Genomic DNA, 12,825 nt, shown 5'->3' with positions numbered 1-12,825 from the left:
CTTTTTTCCTTGGAAAAAAAAAAGGAAGAAAATGGAAACATCTAAATGACCCGCTGTGATTGTAGATACAAGGCGATGGCTCTTCCTAATGCTTTTACCTATAATCCTGATTATCTGCCCTGATGAAATCACAACCATTCCTGGGATCCTGTGAGAGGTGGCAAGAGTTTACAAGCTCAAGAAGATACAGAAATGCCTCCTGTCCCTGTGCTAAGCAGTTTGATGTGGGGGTACTAGACAGCGATTAACAATTCTGGGGGGAAAAAAAGGAAGGAAGGGAGGAGGGAGGGAGGGAGGGAGGGAGGAAGGAAGGAAGGAAGGAAGGAGGGAAGAAAAAGAAAGAAAGAAAGGAAAAAAACTCTTCTCTTCTCCACTATCCATGTGCGGTTCAATTAGTTCCTCGCCATGTCTTCTCACAAGACTTTCAGGATCAAGCGATGCCTGGCCAAGAAGCAAAAGCAGAATTGTCCCCTCCCCCAATGGATTCGAATAAAAACTAGTAATAAAATCAGGTACAACGCGAAGAGAAGACATTGGATAAGAACCAGGCTGGGTCTATAAGGAGCCTCTGCACATGCGGTGTGCGGTCACTCCCATATCACACTGAAAACAGCACAGCCACTCTTGGCTATATCAGGAAATGGGTTCTCTTTATGTTGCTGTTTCTGTGCAGCACTTTGCCTCAGTAATAAATATGTGAAGGCCTTAAAAAAAAAATTCTGGACTCTTCCTTTGGTGTGTCATCCAGTTTTGCAGAGTCTTGCAAATACTGCAAATTCTCTTGGTTCCCAAGAAATTGATGGAGAGTTTACCGACCTCCCCTAGGTTTCCCAAACTTCCCCTAAGACCTAAAAATCATGTCTTGCATGGCAGGAAAATAAATTGAAACGGAAAAAAAATACAGTCTTTTGCCATCTCACTATGCTCTTCCCCCAAAACTTTATTTATTTTTGTCATAATTTATTTTTTATTTCATTATTTAAAGTTTTATTGACGTGGCATTGATTTACAAGGTTGGGATCATTTCTGCTGTACCACAAAGTGATTCAGGTAGATGTGTACACACATCCATTCTCTTTCCGATTCTTTTCCCACATAATCACAGAATATTGGGTGGAGTTCTCTGTGCTATCCAGCGGGTCCCTATTGGCCAATTATTCCATATACTTCAGTGGGCATGTGCCAGTCCCAAACCCCGAGTCCACCCGTCCCCTGCCCCACCTGTCCCCTTTGGTAACTGTTAGCTTTTCTTTTCTTTCTTTTTTTTTTTTTCCTTTTCTAAGTTTTTTTTTTTTTTTTAATACAAGCAGAATTATTTCCTCATTGTTAAACAATCTGAGACTGGCTTTCACCCAATATTTCAATTTTGATATATATTGTCTCTTGGTGGGTATGTGTCACCTGCCACAGAAGATGTTCGAATACATATGAATTTCTTCTCTTAAGGGAAACTCAACACATATGTAGTAAATTAATAGTTGATTATTCACTTCTAAGGGAATTCACAAAAGGAATCCAATCATCTTGTAAGCTCTTTAATAACTTTATAAAACTATCCAATTATGAAAATATTCCATTGAAAAACATATTTATAGATATTTCAAAGATGTATTTATTGGATGAAAAATTGTAGTTTTTAATAACTCTGGCACCTTTCATACAGTCTTCCTTATAGGACTGCTTTTGTCTCTGCTTCCAGTTCTTACTTCCAAAAAATACCATATAACACATCTCAGGGGTAGAAATATGGTGAGACAAAGCAGTCTTTTTTTTTTTCCCATGATGTTTGATGCTTTTATTTATATTTCCCTAAATACTGTCATATAACAATGCCTTTTTTTCATTTAAAATGATTTTAATTTTTCCATTATAGCTGGTTTACTGTGTTCTGTCAATTTTCTACTGTACAGCAGGTGACCCAGTTACACATACATGTATATATTCTTTTTTCTCACATTATCCTGCTCCATCATAAGTGACTAGATATAGTTCCCAGTGCTATACAGCAGGATCTCATTGCTTATTCATTCCAAAAGCAATAGTTTGCATTTATTAACCCCAAATTCCCAATCCATCCCAATCCATCCCACTCCCTCCCCTTCCCCCTTGATAACCACCAGTCTGTTCTCCAGGTCCATGATTTTCTTTTCTGTGGAAAGTTTCATTTGTGCCATATATTAGATTCCAGATATAAGTGATATCATACGGTATTTTTCTTTCTCTTCTGACTTGCTTCACTTAGTATGAGAGTCTCTAGATTCATCTATGTTGCTGCAAATGCCATTATTTTGTTTTTCTTTTATGGCCGAGTAGTATTCCATTGTGTATATATACCACATCTTCTTAATCCAATCATCTGTCAATGGACATTTGGGTTGTTTCCATGTCTTGGCTATTGTGAATAGAGCTGCAATGAATATGCGGGTTGCATGTGTCATTTTCAAGGAAAGTTTTGTCTGGATATATGCCCAAGAGTGGGATTGCTGGGTCATATGGTAGTTCTATGTATAGTTTTCTAAGGTAGCTCCATACTGTTTTCCATAGTGGTTGTACCAGTTTACATTCCCACCAACTGGTAACTGTAAGTTTTTCCAAGTCTGTGAATCTATTTCTATTCTGCAAATAAGTTCATACGTATCCTTTTTTTAGATTTCACATATATAAGTGACATCATATGATGTTTGTCTTTCACTATCTGCCTAACTTCCCTTCGTATGATAAGCTCTGGTTCCATCCATGTTGCTGCAAATGGTATCAGTTCATTCTTTTTATGGCTGAGTAATATTCCATTGTGTATACGTACCACATCTTCTTTATCCATTCATCAGTTGATGGACATTTAGGTGCTTCTGTCTTGGCTGTTGTAAATAGTGTTGCAATGGTCATTGGAGTGCATGTGTCTTTTTGAGTTATAGATGCCCAGGGTTGGAATTACTAGATCATATGGTATTTCTGTTTTTAGTTTTTTGAGGCATCTCCATACCTAACTTTTAGACTTGAGACCTGGAGGGTGGCTGGAACTATTAATATGCACATATCAATAATTAATAGTGAGTGTATTTTCTCTCATGTGGGAGAAACTCTGCTGTGAGAGAAAAAGAAGAACTCAACACAAAGAGAGAAGTAGAGACAAGAAATATCGCAGCTATTTGACACCAAAAGCAAAGGCAACAAAGGCAAAAATAAACAAAGTGGGACTACATCAAACTAAAAAGCTTCTGGGAGTCCCCGTCGTGGCGCAGTGGTTAATGAATCTGACTAGGAGCCATGAGGTTGCAGGTTCATCCTTGACCTCGCTCAGTGGGTTAAGGACCTGGCAGTGCTGTGAGCTATGGTGTAGGTCGCAAATACTGCTTGCATCCTGCATTGCTGTGGCTGTGGTGCAGGCTGGCGGCTACAGCTCCGATTAGACCCTAGCCTGGGAACCTCCATATGCCGTGAGTGCAGCCCTAGAAAACGAAGAAGAAGAAAATAACCTCTTGAATGGAAGAAAATATTTGCAAATCTTATATCCGATAAGGGCTTGTATCCAAAGTATATGAAGAACCCAGGCAACTTAATAGCAAAAAAACAAACCAAAAAAATGATTTAAAAGTGGGCAGAGGATGTGAATAGACATTTTTCTAAAGAAGACACAGAGATGGGCAACAGGTACATGAAAAGATGCTCAAGGTCACTAATCATCGGGGACATGCAAGCCAAAACCATGATGAGATATCACCTGAGTTTATTAGAATGGCTCTTATTAAAAAGACAGGAAATATGTGTTGGCAAAGATATGGGAAAAAGGGAACCCTAATTCATTGTTGGTGGGAACATAAATTGGTGCAGCAATGTGGAAAACAGTATGGAGTTCCTCAAAAAAATTAAAAATAGAACTATGATATGTTCCAGCAATTCCACTTCTAGGTATTTATCTAAAGGAAATAAAAACACTATCTCAAAAAGATAGATGCCCTCCTATGTTCAGTGCAGCATTATTTACAATAGCCAAGCTATAGAAATAGCCTAAGTGTCCGTCAATGGATGAATGAATAATAAGTATTATACAGTCATAAAAAGAAATGAAATCCTCACAACATTGTAAATCAACTATACTACCATTTAAAAGAAAAAGAATGAAATCCTGCTATTTGTGACAACATGGGTAAACCCTGAGGGCATTATGCTAAGTGAATAAGTCAGATAGAGAAAGACAAATATTGTATGGTCTCACTCACAGGTGGAATCTAAAACAAAACAAAACACCAAGCTCGTAGATACAGAGAACAGAGTGGGGATTGCCAGAGGCAGGGTGGTGGGTGGAGAGGCAATACAGGTGAAGGGAATCAAAAGGTACAAACTTCCAGCTAAAAATAAATAAGTCCTGTGGGTATGACGTATAGCATCGTGACTGTAGTTAATAATACTGCATTGTAAATCTGAACGTTCTTAAGAGAGTTACTCTTAAAAGTTCTCATCACAAGACAAAAAAAAGTTCTATAATTATGTATGGTGATGGATGTTAACTAGACTTACTGGGGTGATAAGTTTGAAATATACAGTCATCCCTATATATCTGTGGGGGATTGGTTCCAGATACCAAAATCCATGGATGCTTAAGTCCCTTATATAAAATGGCATAGTATTTGCATATACCCTACGCACATCCTCCTGTACATTTAAAATCAACTCTAGATGACTTATAATACCTAATACAATGTAAATGCTATGTAAAGAGTTGTAAATACCATGTAAATGCTATGTAAATAGTTACTGGCATGTGGCAAATTCAAATTTTGTGCTTTGGAACTTTCTGGACTTTTTTTCCTGAATATTTTAATTTGCAGTTTGTTGAATCCGAGGACGTAGAACCCATAGATACTGGATACCAGGGTTGACTGTATACAAATAGCCAATCATTACTTTGTACACCTGAAACTAATGTCATGTTTGTGTCAACTCTGCCTCCAATTTGAAAGAAAGATTGTACCCATATTTGAGCTGCTGGTTTCTACTGTTTCTTAGGCCCAAATACAACTTGTCTTTAGGTTCTGAGAGTCACTCAAGTATCTTTTACAACAATTTCCTTTTTCACTTGAGCCAAATCAAATTGAGGTCTATTTTATTTTATTTTTATTTTACTATTTTAGTTTAGCGCTTTATTTTATTTTATTTTATTTTATTTATTTTTGTCTTTTGTCCTTTTAGGGCCACACCCGCAGCATATAGAGGTTCCCAGGCTAGGGGTCTAACTGGAGCTGCAGCTGCCAGCCTATGCCAGAGCCACAGCAATGCCAGATCTGAGTCATGTCTGCAACCTACACCACAGCTCATGGCAACACCAGATCCTTAACCCACTGAGTGAGGCCAGGGATCAAACCCACAACCTCATGGTTCCTAGTCGGATTTGTTTCTGCTGCGCCACAATGGGAACTCTTTTATTTTATTTATTTTATTTTATTTTATTTATTTTATTTTATTTTATTTATTTTATTTTTCGGCTGCGCCCACAACACATGGAAATTCACTGGCCAAGGATCAAAGCTGCACCACAGCAGCAATCCAAGCCACTGCAGCAACAATGCCAGATCCTTAACCCCCTGAGCCATAAGAGAATGCCAGGTTCTATATGAATAAAGACTGTCTTAGCTAATACAACAGTGCTAGTAATAATTCACAACTTTCTGATCTCTACCAGCCTAAATTTTGCATGTTCTAGGACATGTTTCTCCTCCAGGGAGTGTCTTCATAGTTGCTCCGCAGATAAGAGTGCTGGATTCCACCAAACGCAAATCTAAACAAGGCCTTGATTTCTGCCTTTTAGACGTTTCCACAGGATGCCAAAATCATTGATTCATTTGATCAATTCAGCAAACAACCTGTCAATAAACTTTAAAAAAAGAGAGAGAGAAGTTGCCCAGTTGGTTCATTGAACAGACCTTGTTGAGTAGCTTCAAAACTATGTTGGTGAAACAGAGATTTGCCTGAGTTACAACACATCCAAAACTTCATAGGATAAAAGGGGAGAGAGCTCTGCCTTCTGGGAGCTGTTCTTCTGTTTCCCTCGTTGGTTCAAAGCACAGAAAGGAAACACTTGTTGTGGACTCTCTCTAGTACCTAAGGGTATCAGCCAACATGTCCCTTTCATCTGGGATCGTGTCTACCAAAACCCAGGAGAAGTTCAAGGCAATTTTAAAGCATCCAAGAAAACACTGGACATTTGGAGGAACCTTGGCGTTTCGGGCCTCTTACCCATTTTCCCATGAAAATCAAGTGGACGTATAACACTAATGAAAGGATGAGTACTATAGTACTTTTCCCGTTGCAACTGATTGAAAAACAAAACTCAAATGGTCTTCAGCCAAAGCGGGGAGGAAAGGAGCTCTAGGAACTGGAAATCTGGGAGGCGGGGACTCAGCTGCACTAAAGTGTAGACAGCTTGACACCCACCCACTCCCACTCCCTCCCCAGCTCCAGCAGATGGCTCTAGGATGTGGTCCCTTCCTCTCTCCCTCTCGGCGCTCTGCTTTTCTCTGCGCTGACTTTACCAATACTCAGATGTTCTTCATGCGGTGATTCCAGACCTGCTCAAGTGAGCATCCTCAGAGCTCCGAACCTGGCAGAAAGAGAGTTCTCTTCTCCTCCAATGGTTCAACAAAAGCACACAACTCAAATACCAGGGGACACATTTGGGTCAAATGTTCATCCTAAATCATTGTGGGGGAGGGGAGCTGGATTGAGGTGGGCAGAGTGGCTTCCCCCTCAAAATCAGAACTGTTACTGAAAGGAGTGACTTTTAGGCCGGCAAAAATAACATATGTCCCCTACGATTGTGTTACCTGGGTCCAGGCTCCCTGGTACCTATCTCTTCTTCACACCTGGAGTCAGTTGACCTACGTCTCTGGGCTCCGCTGGCCACAGGCCTGACTTCAGGCACAGGTGGTTTAAGAAGTTTCATGCTGGAGTTCCCGCTGTTGCTCAGCAGGTTAAGAACTCAACTAGTATCCATGAGGATGAGGGTTGGATCCCTGGCCTTGCTCAGTGGGTTAAGGATCGGGTGTTGCTGCAAGCCATGGCATAGGTTGCAGATGCAGCCTCAGATCCAGAGTTGCCGTGGCTGTGGCGTGGGCTGGTAGCTGCAGCACTAAGTCGACCCCTAGCCTGGGGACATCTATATGCCATAGGTACAGCCTTAAAGAGTGAAAAAAAAAAAAAGGAAGCTTCACACTATCATCCCAAAACTTTGCCTCAAGTAACTCTTCCTAGTTTTCTAGCTCTGTCTCCATTTATATCCAGGGATTCTTTTCTTGTTCCCTAGACCTTCTTGTCTTGGCTTTGGGGATAAACTCTGAGATTTTGCCAACCAGTAAATTTTTTAATGCTTTGGAGATCAGCCTATGCTTGCCAAGGTTTAATTTCACCAAAGACAAGCCAAGAGCAACTGCCACTTACTATTTCCATCATTTTATAATATAAAGGTCATTTTACCTTAAAAAAAAAAAGGAGAAAGATAAATTAGGAGTTTGAGATTATCATATACACACTACTATATATAAAATAGTAAACCACAAGAACTAACTATGTAGCACAGGGAACAATACTCAATATCTTATAATAACCTATAATGGAAAAGAATTTGAAAGAGAATATACATATGTGTGTGTGTGTGTGTGTGTGTGTGTGTGTGTGTATAACTGAATCACTTTGCTATATACTTAAAACTAGTACAACATGGTAAATTGGCTGTACTTTAATGTTTTAAGAAAAGGAAAAAGAAAATATTCCCAAATAATCTCTGTTCTAAAAGCTTGTTTCTTTTGCTTTATTAGAAAAACTCATAGCTTGTCCTTCTTTCCATCTTGCTCCAGCCTGGTGAAAGCTTCATCATAGATCAGCACAAGTTTCAGATGCATGTTTGTGCACCTGCAGGGGCCCTCCCCGCCCTGACGTTGCAGATCTTTAGTTCCTTGACAACTTTCTGAGCCTCAGTATCTCCATCCAACAAAGGGGCACAATGAAACTGCCTCCACATACCATGATCATTATAAATGGGAAATGAAAAAATGGTTATAGTAGGGCTCTAAAAAAAGAATAGATTAAGTAAGGTCCCTTCTTTTAAAATCCTTTATATGTTCCAGGCAGAATCAAGGCTGCAAATATGGATCTCCCAACTTTTTCTCTAACTCTCCTGCCTTGGCTGGTTTAATTTAGACACTGAACATTAGTTTAACAAAGTGCTTTCATGTTTATTATATTGGATTAGCAAATTATAAGCTATCATATGAGGCTTTCGAGAACACCCAGACAAATGGCCTGCATACAGGGAACCCTCGTAGACTCACCATATGGGCTTCATTTATTAAAGCTTTGGACCCCGAGCTTGGGGAGAGCCAACCTCTTTACAGAGAGACTCCTGAGGATTGGTTGCTAGGAAGCTACAAAAGCTAGTGTTTTTAATGAGATTTAAAGTATCATAAATTATATATTATTTTCTGCACTTAGGACATTCATAGCTCTTTGGTTTATTTTGTATTTCATTTTGCATTGGTGACATATAATCCTTTACATACAAAATGCCTTGCATAAGAATTCCCTCAGAAATCAGAGCAAAATTACATTTCAAAATTATTTTTTTTCTCCCTAAAAAAAAGTTCACATTTCTTGGTCTCCTCCCTGTGGGTCCAAGGCAGGCAATTGCTAAGAATTTATTTTCTCCAGCTTAAAAAAAAATTAATCCCAGCCTTTACCAATAATAATTACTCAAGTGAATACTCTGAGTTGAGTCTGGAGCTGCTGTTAATAAGAATTCTCATAATTCCATTTTCTGATGAGAGTTAATGTGGGTTCTGTGGGTTTAATTCCACAGATAATTATGGAGGCAGTATTTAAAAAGCCTGTTTAGTCTGTATCCTTCCTTAACTCCCTTCAGTTTTCAACATTAAATAAAGAGGCAACCATTCCACAAAAGAAATTCAAGAACTATTTGGTTTAACTGCCCATTTTAAGGAGGAGAGTCATTATGCAAATACGGTGCCCAGAATTGGCTGGTGGAGGCTGGCTCTGTCCCATCTGCATAATAAAAGGCAGCCCCTGGTGGGTCACAAAGGGCCAGGGGCATATTTCTGCAGAGAGTGGACACCATAGGGCAAATTAAGAGAGTTTTCTATTAGAGTTCCCTGGCGGCTCAGTGGGTTAAGGAACCAGCATTGTCAATCCTGTGGTGCAGGTTCAATCCCTAGCCGCAGAACTTCCTCATGTCTCAAGCATGAACAAAAAAGTGGGGGAGAGTTTTTAATCAAGAAATTGTTTTGATCAGAGAACCTTTGTGAAATGAGATTTTTAATGTCTTTGGAAAGCAATGGTCCCTGAGAAACACATGTTTTCTTTTTTGCTTTCCCTTTGTAAATTTTCTTCTCCATCACAAGCTTCTCACATAAAGCAGCTTTCAGGAGCATATCTGTGATTTAATTTAGGAGGCTGTATTTTTCACTTAAAAAAAAAATCAAAGGCTCTAACGAGGTACAGTTAGTCAATTCCAGCAAAGCTTTAGGAAGAGGTATAAATTGAGACGTGGGGAGATCTAGGAAGAAACAGTGGATGCGACCATCAACAATCAGATTCAGGACCTTGAGGCCCAGACCTTCCTGGAACATTGAAAGTCATCTTTGTCTTGTCTTCACACTAGCCTGGTCTCTCTCTACGCCGCATAATCTTCCCTCCTCTTCCTGAGCAAAGGCATTTGGTGGAACAGACTCTACCTGCTTCAGGGTCCTGTTCTCCACATTTGATTGCTTGATGTCTGGTCTCAGCTTATCCCTCACTGGGTTTGTAGCTGATGGTCAGAAACCTGGACTTTGCTCAGCATCCCTGTCCCAGTTCCTTCTGCTCTGCTCTATACCAAAATATTCTTTTCTGATGGAATTCAAGTGCAACTGTTCATAGAATTGTCAACTTATGAACTATGTCCTTCAGCTGTAATTTCAAGAAAACCATGAGAGGGTGGAAGGATGACATGGAAGGCTGGAACAAGTAGCCAGGTGGAAAAAGTAAAAACTTGTTGGCAGGTTGAGAAGATCACTGGAAATAGGGAAAAAAAAAAGTCTAAATATATACATAAATACAAATATATATATGTATATATATATATTTATACACCTGAAATATATATACATAGCTCAGAATCATTAGAGTCTATACATGAATTTTGAAGGTAGATTTATATATATTTTTTGCTTATTTGTCTTTTCTACATTTTCTACAATGACCATGCATTACAATTACAAATATTTTAAATACTGGGTTTTTTAAAAGTATGTACTGATTTCCTATGTTAATATGGCCAAGAGAAGCCATCCATGTGTGTCTGGCTAGGCCCTCTTGGACTTCCTAATTTGTAAGTGAAAAAGTTGATTCTGAGGTCTCTTCAAGGGCTCAGATAGTGAGTCATCTACAAATATCTGTTTCATCCTAAAGATAAAATAAGAATCAAGAAGCAGAAGGATAAGGAGGCAAAATAAATCTTATTCCTACCACTCAGCAATACTCAAGTTATAAGAGTGCTTGGAGATCTTCCAAAATGTTCCTGTATAAGAGATATTTGAAAAGAAATATTCCACTAGGGAGAAAATGGTTGAGAACCTCTGATCTATTTTAATGCCTTAGATAAGAAATAAGTGGCCTAAGGGTGACAAGCTGGAAGCAGGCAGAGCTGGGATTAGATCTTTGATGTCTTAGGCCTGTCTAGAGCTTCTTCTACCAAATGATGTGCCCTCTTTAATTTGTCATGTTTCCCTATTTGACCCCTCCATAGGGTAACTGTTCATTGCAATTTGTCCAAGAGAGTCTAGTTGCACGGCCGTTGTCCCAGTGCAGTTATTAATAGCATCCCTTTTGCTCTCAAAAATGTCTTGAATTAGATGGTAAGTTTTACGGTCATGTCACTCACCCCTTAGCCCTCTCTCTGCCTGAAAACATTTTACCTGTGATACAGCTTGACCTGGGTTTCCTCCCTGACATCTATCTTCATCAGAGAGAACATTGACCCTAATATCTCAGAGTCCATATCCGCTCATGGATCAACTTATGATCTAAGATGATAAAAGAGATCTCAGGAGATAGAGACTGGCCTTTGGCCTCGTAGCACAGAAGCCAACTCTTCAGTAAATCACCAAACACCATGCAAAGAAAGACCAGACTCACTTCAAAGGAGACCGCCTTGTCTACGTGGTGCAATAGGCTCTTTCGTTCTAAAAGGAAGAATATTGTATGTAAAATGGCTTATACACCCGCCAGGTGGTCTTGTCCCATTAGCCTCTTTCATTCATTTGTTTAGCAATTATCATGTGTCAAGTTCTGTTGCTTCCTGAGGAGAACTATGTCGTGGTCTGTGTTTCCAAGAAGTTCACAGCCGAGTTGGGTGGGAAAGGGCAAGGACGCAGGTTTTCCATCTCACTGACTCATCCTACCATCCTTTGTCTCTTCCAGACAATTTGCCATATACTAGGTAGTCAAAAAGATTTGTTGAATGAATGCATGCGTCAATGAATGCATTAACTAATGTTGCCTTCTTCTGTAATTGCATTGTGTATCTATTTCTCGTCTCCCCAGGGATAGAACCATGTTCTGACAGCATAGGAGAGAGACTCAGAGAGATAGTAACCTGTAAGAGGTTGGGTCAACAGGCAGAGTTCCTGGGTTTGAGTCTTGGCTTTTCCACCTGCTAGTGGCACAATTTGGAGCAGTGTACTTCACTTTTCTGTGCCTCAGCTTCCCATCCTGAAAACGAACATAATAATAGTAGCCATGTCATAGGGTTCTTGAGAGGATTGAGTTAATGCATGCTCAGTCCTTGGAGCAGTACCTGGCGATGCTGATAAAAATCAGCCCTCTGGTGGTAAAAAACAAAGACAAAAACAAGATCATTGATTTTGTCCCATTTACTGATTTCTGTGGTGTAAATTCTCCTGCCACCAATCCCCACCAATGTGAAATCACTGAACAGAGATATGGGAAGAAATAGGTCCAGTATGTTCCATGAGCCAGCTTTCCACTGATTTATATCTGATGAGATGATGTATGTGAAAGCATGTCCTAAACTTCAGATGCTTAGGTTTGCTCTGATAATCCTTTTTCAGTTTGTGGTCCCTATTGTGTTTAACAGAATGGTAAAGACGTGAGGTCAGCTTCTAAATAAGCCTACAGACAAGCCCAGTACTCTTACCGAGTCTAGCGGAGCACCACGGAATGAAGGAGGTCCCCTGTAAGGCTCTGTCCACGGGGCCCAGGGTGCTCAAGTTTCCTTAGAAGGATGCCATGATAATAACAGCCACGATTTTAAAGGGCTTCCTATCGTCTAAGAACTGCATCACATGCCTTAAATGTGTCATTCCATTTTATCCTCACACAGCTTTGCAACATCAGAAATACAACCCCAAATTCACAGGTGAGAAAATTGAGGTTTAGAGAAGTTAACAACAACAACAATGAATATATATATATATACACTCACCACTAAATGACAAAGCCAGGATTTCACCCTGTTGTGTGTGATGCCAAAACTTACACCCTAAACTACTACACTTAAACTTCTATGACTTCTTTTAGGTCCTAGGCTCATTTAATTTAGACTATTAGTGCCAGTGGGCAACATATCATAGGGGCTAAGAAGATAAACACTAGAGCCAGACCAAGTTCACATACTACTCTGCTATTTATCAGCTGTATAACTTCAGGCAAGTTCCTTAACGTCTCTGTGCCTCTGTTTCTTCACCTATGAAATGGGGGAAATTATGGTAATCTGCTTTAAAGTGTTATTATGAGAATTAAATGAGTTAATATGTATGA

General features: G+C 39.6%; 1 pseudogene; it reads left to right on the top strand.

Annotated features, from left to right (window-relative positions):
• LOC110261430 lies at nt 323–1,021 on the top strand (annotated as a pseudogene).

This window comes from Sus scrofa, chromosome 6, assembly GCF_000003025.6.
Source record: "Sus scrofa isolate TJ Tabasco breed Duroc chromosome 6, Sscrofa11.1, whole genome shotgun sequence".
In the NCBI taxonomy this organism is placed as follows: Eukaryota; Metazoa; Chordata; class Mammalia; order Artiodactyla; family Suidae; genus Sus; species Sus scrofa.
This window is presented reverse-complemented; position numbering and strand designations above follow the sequence as displayed.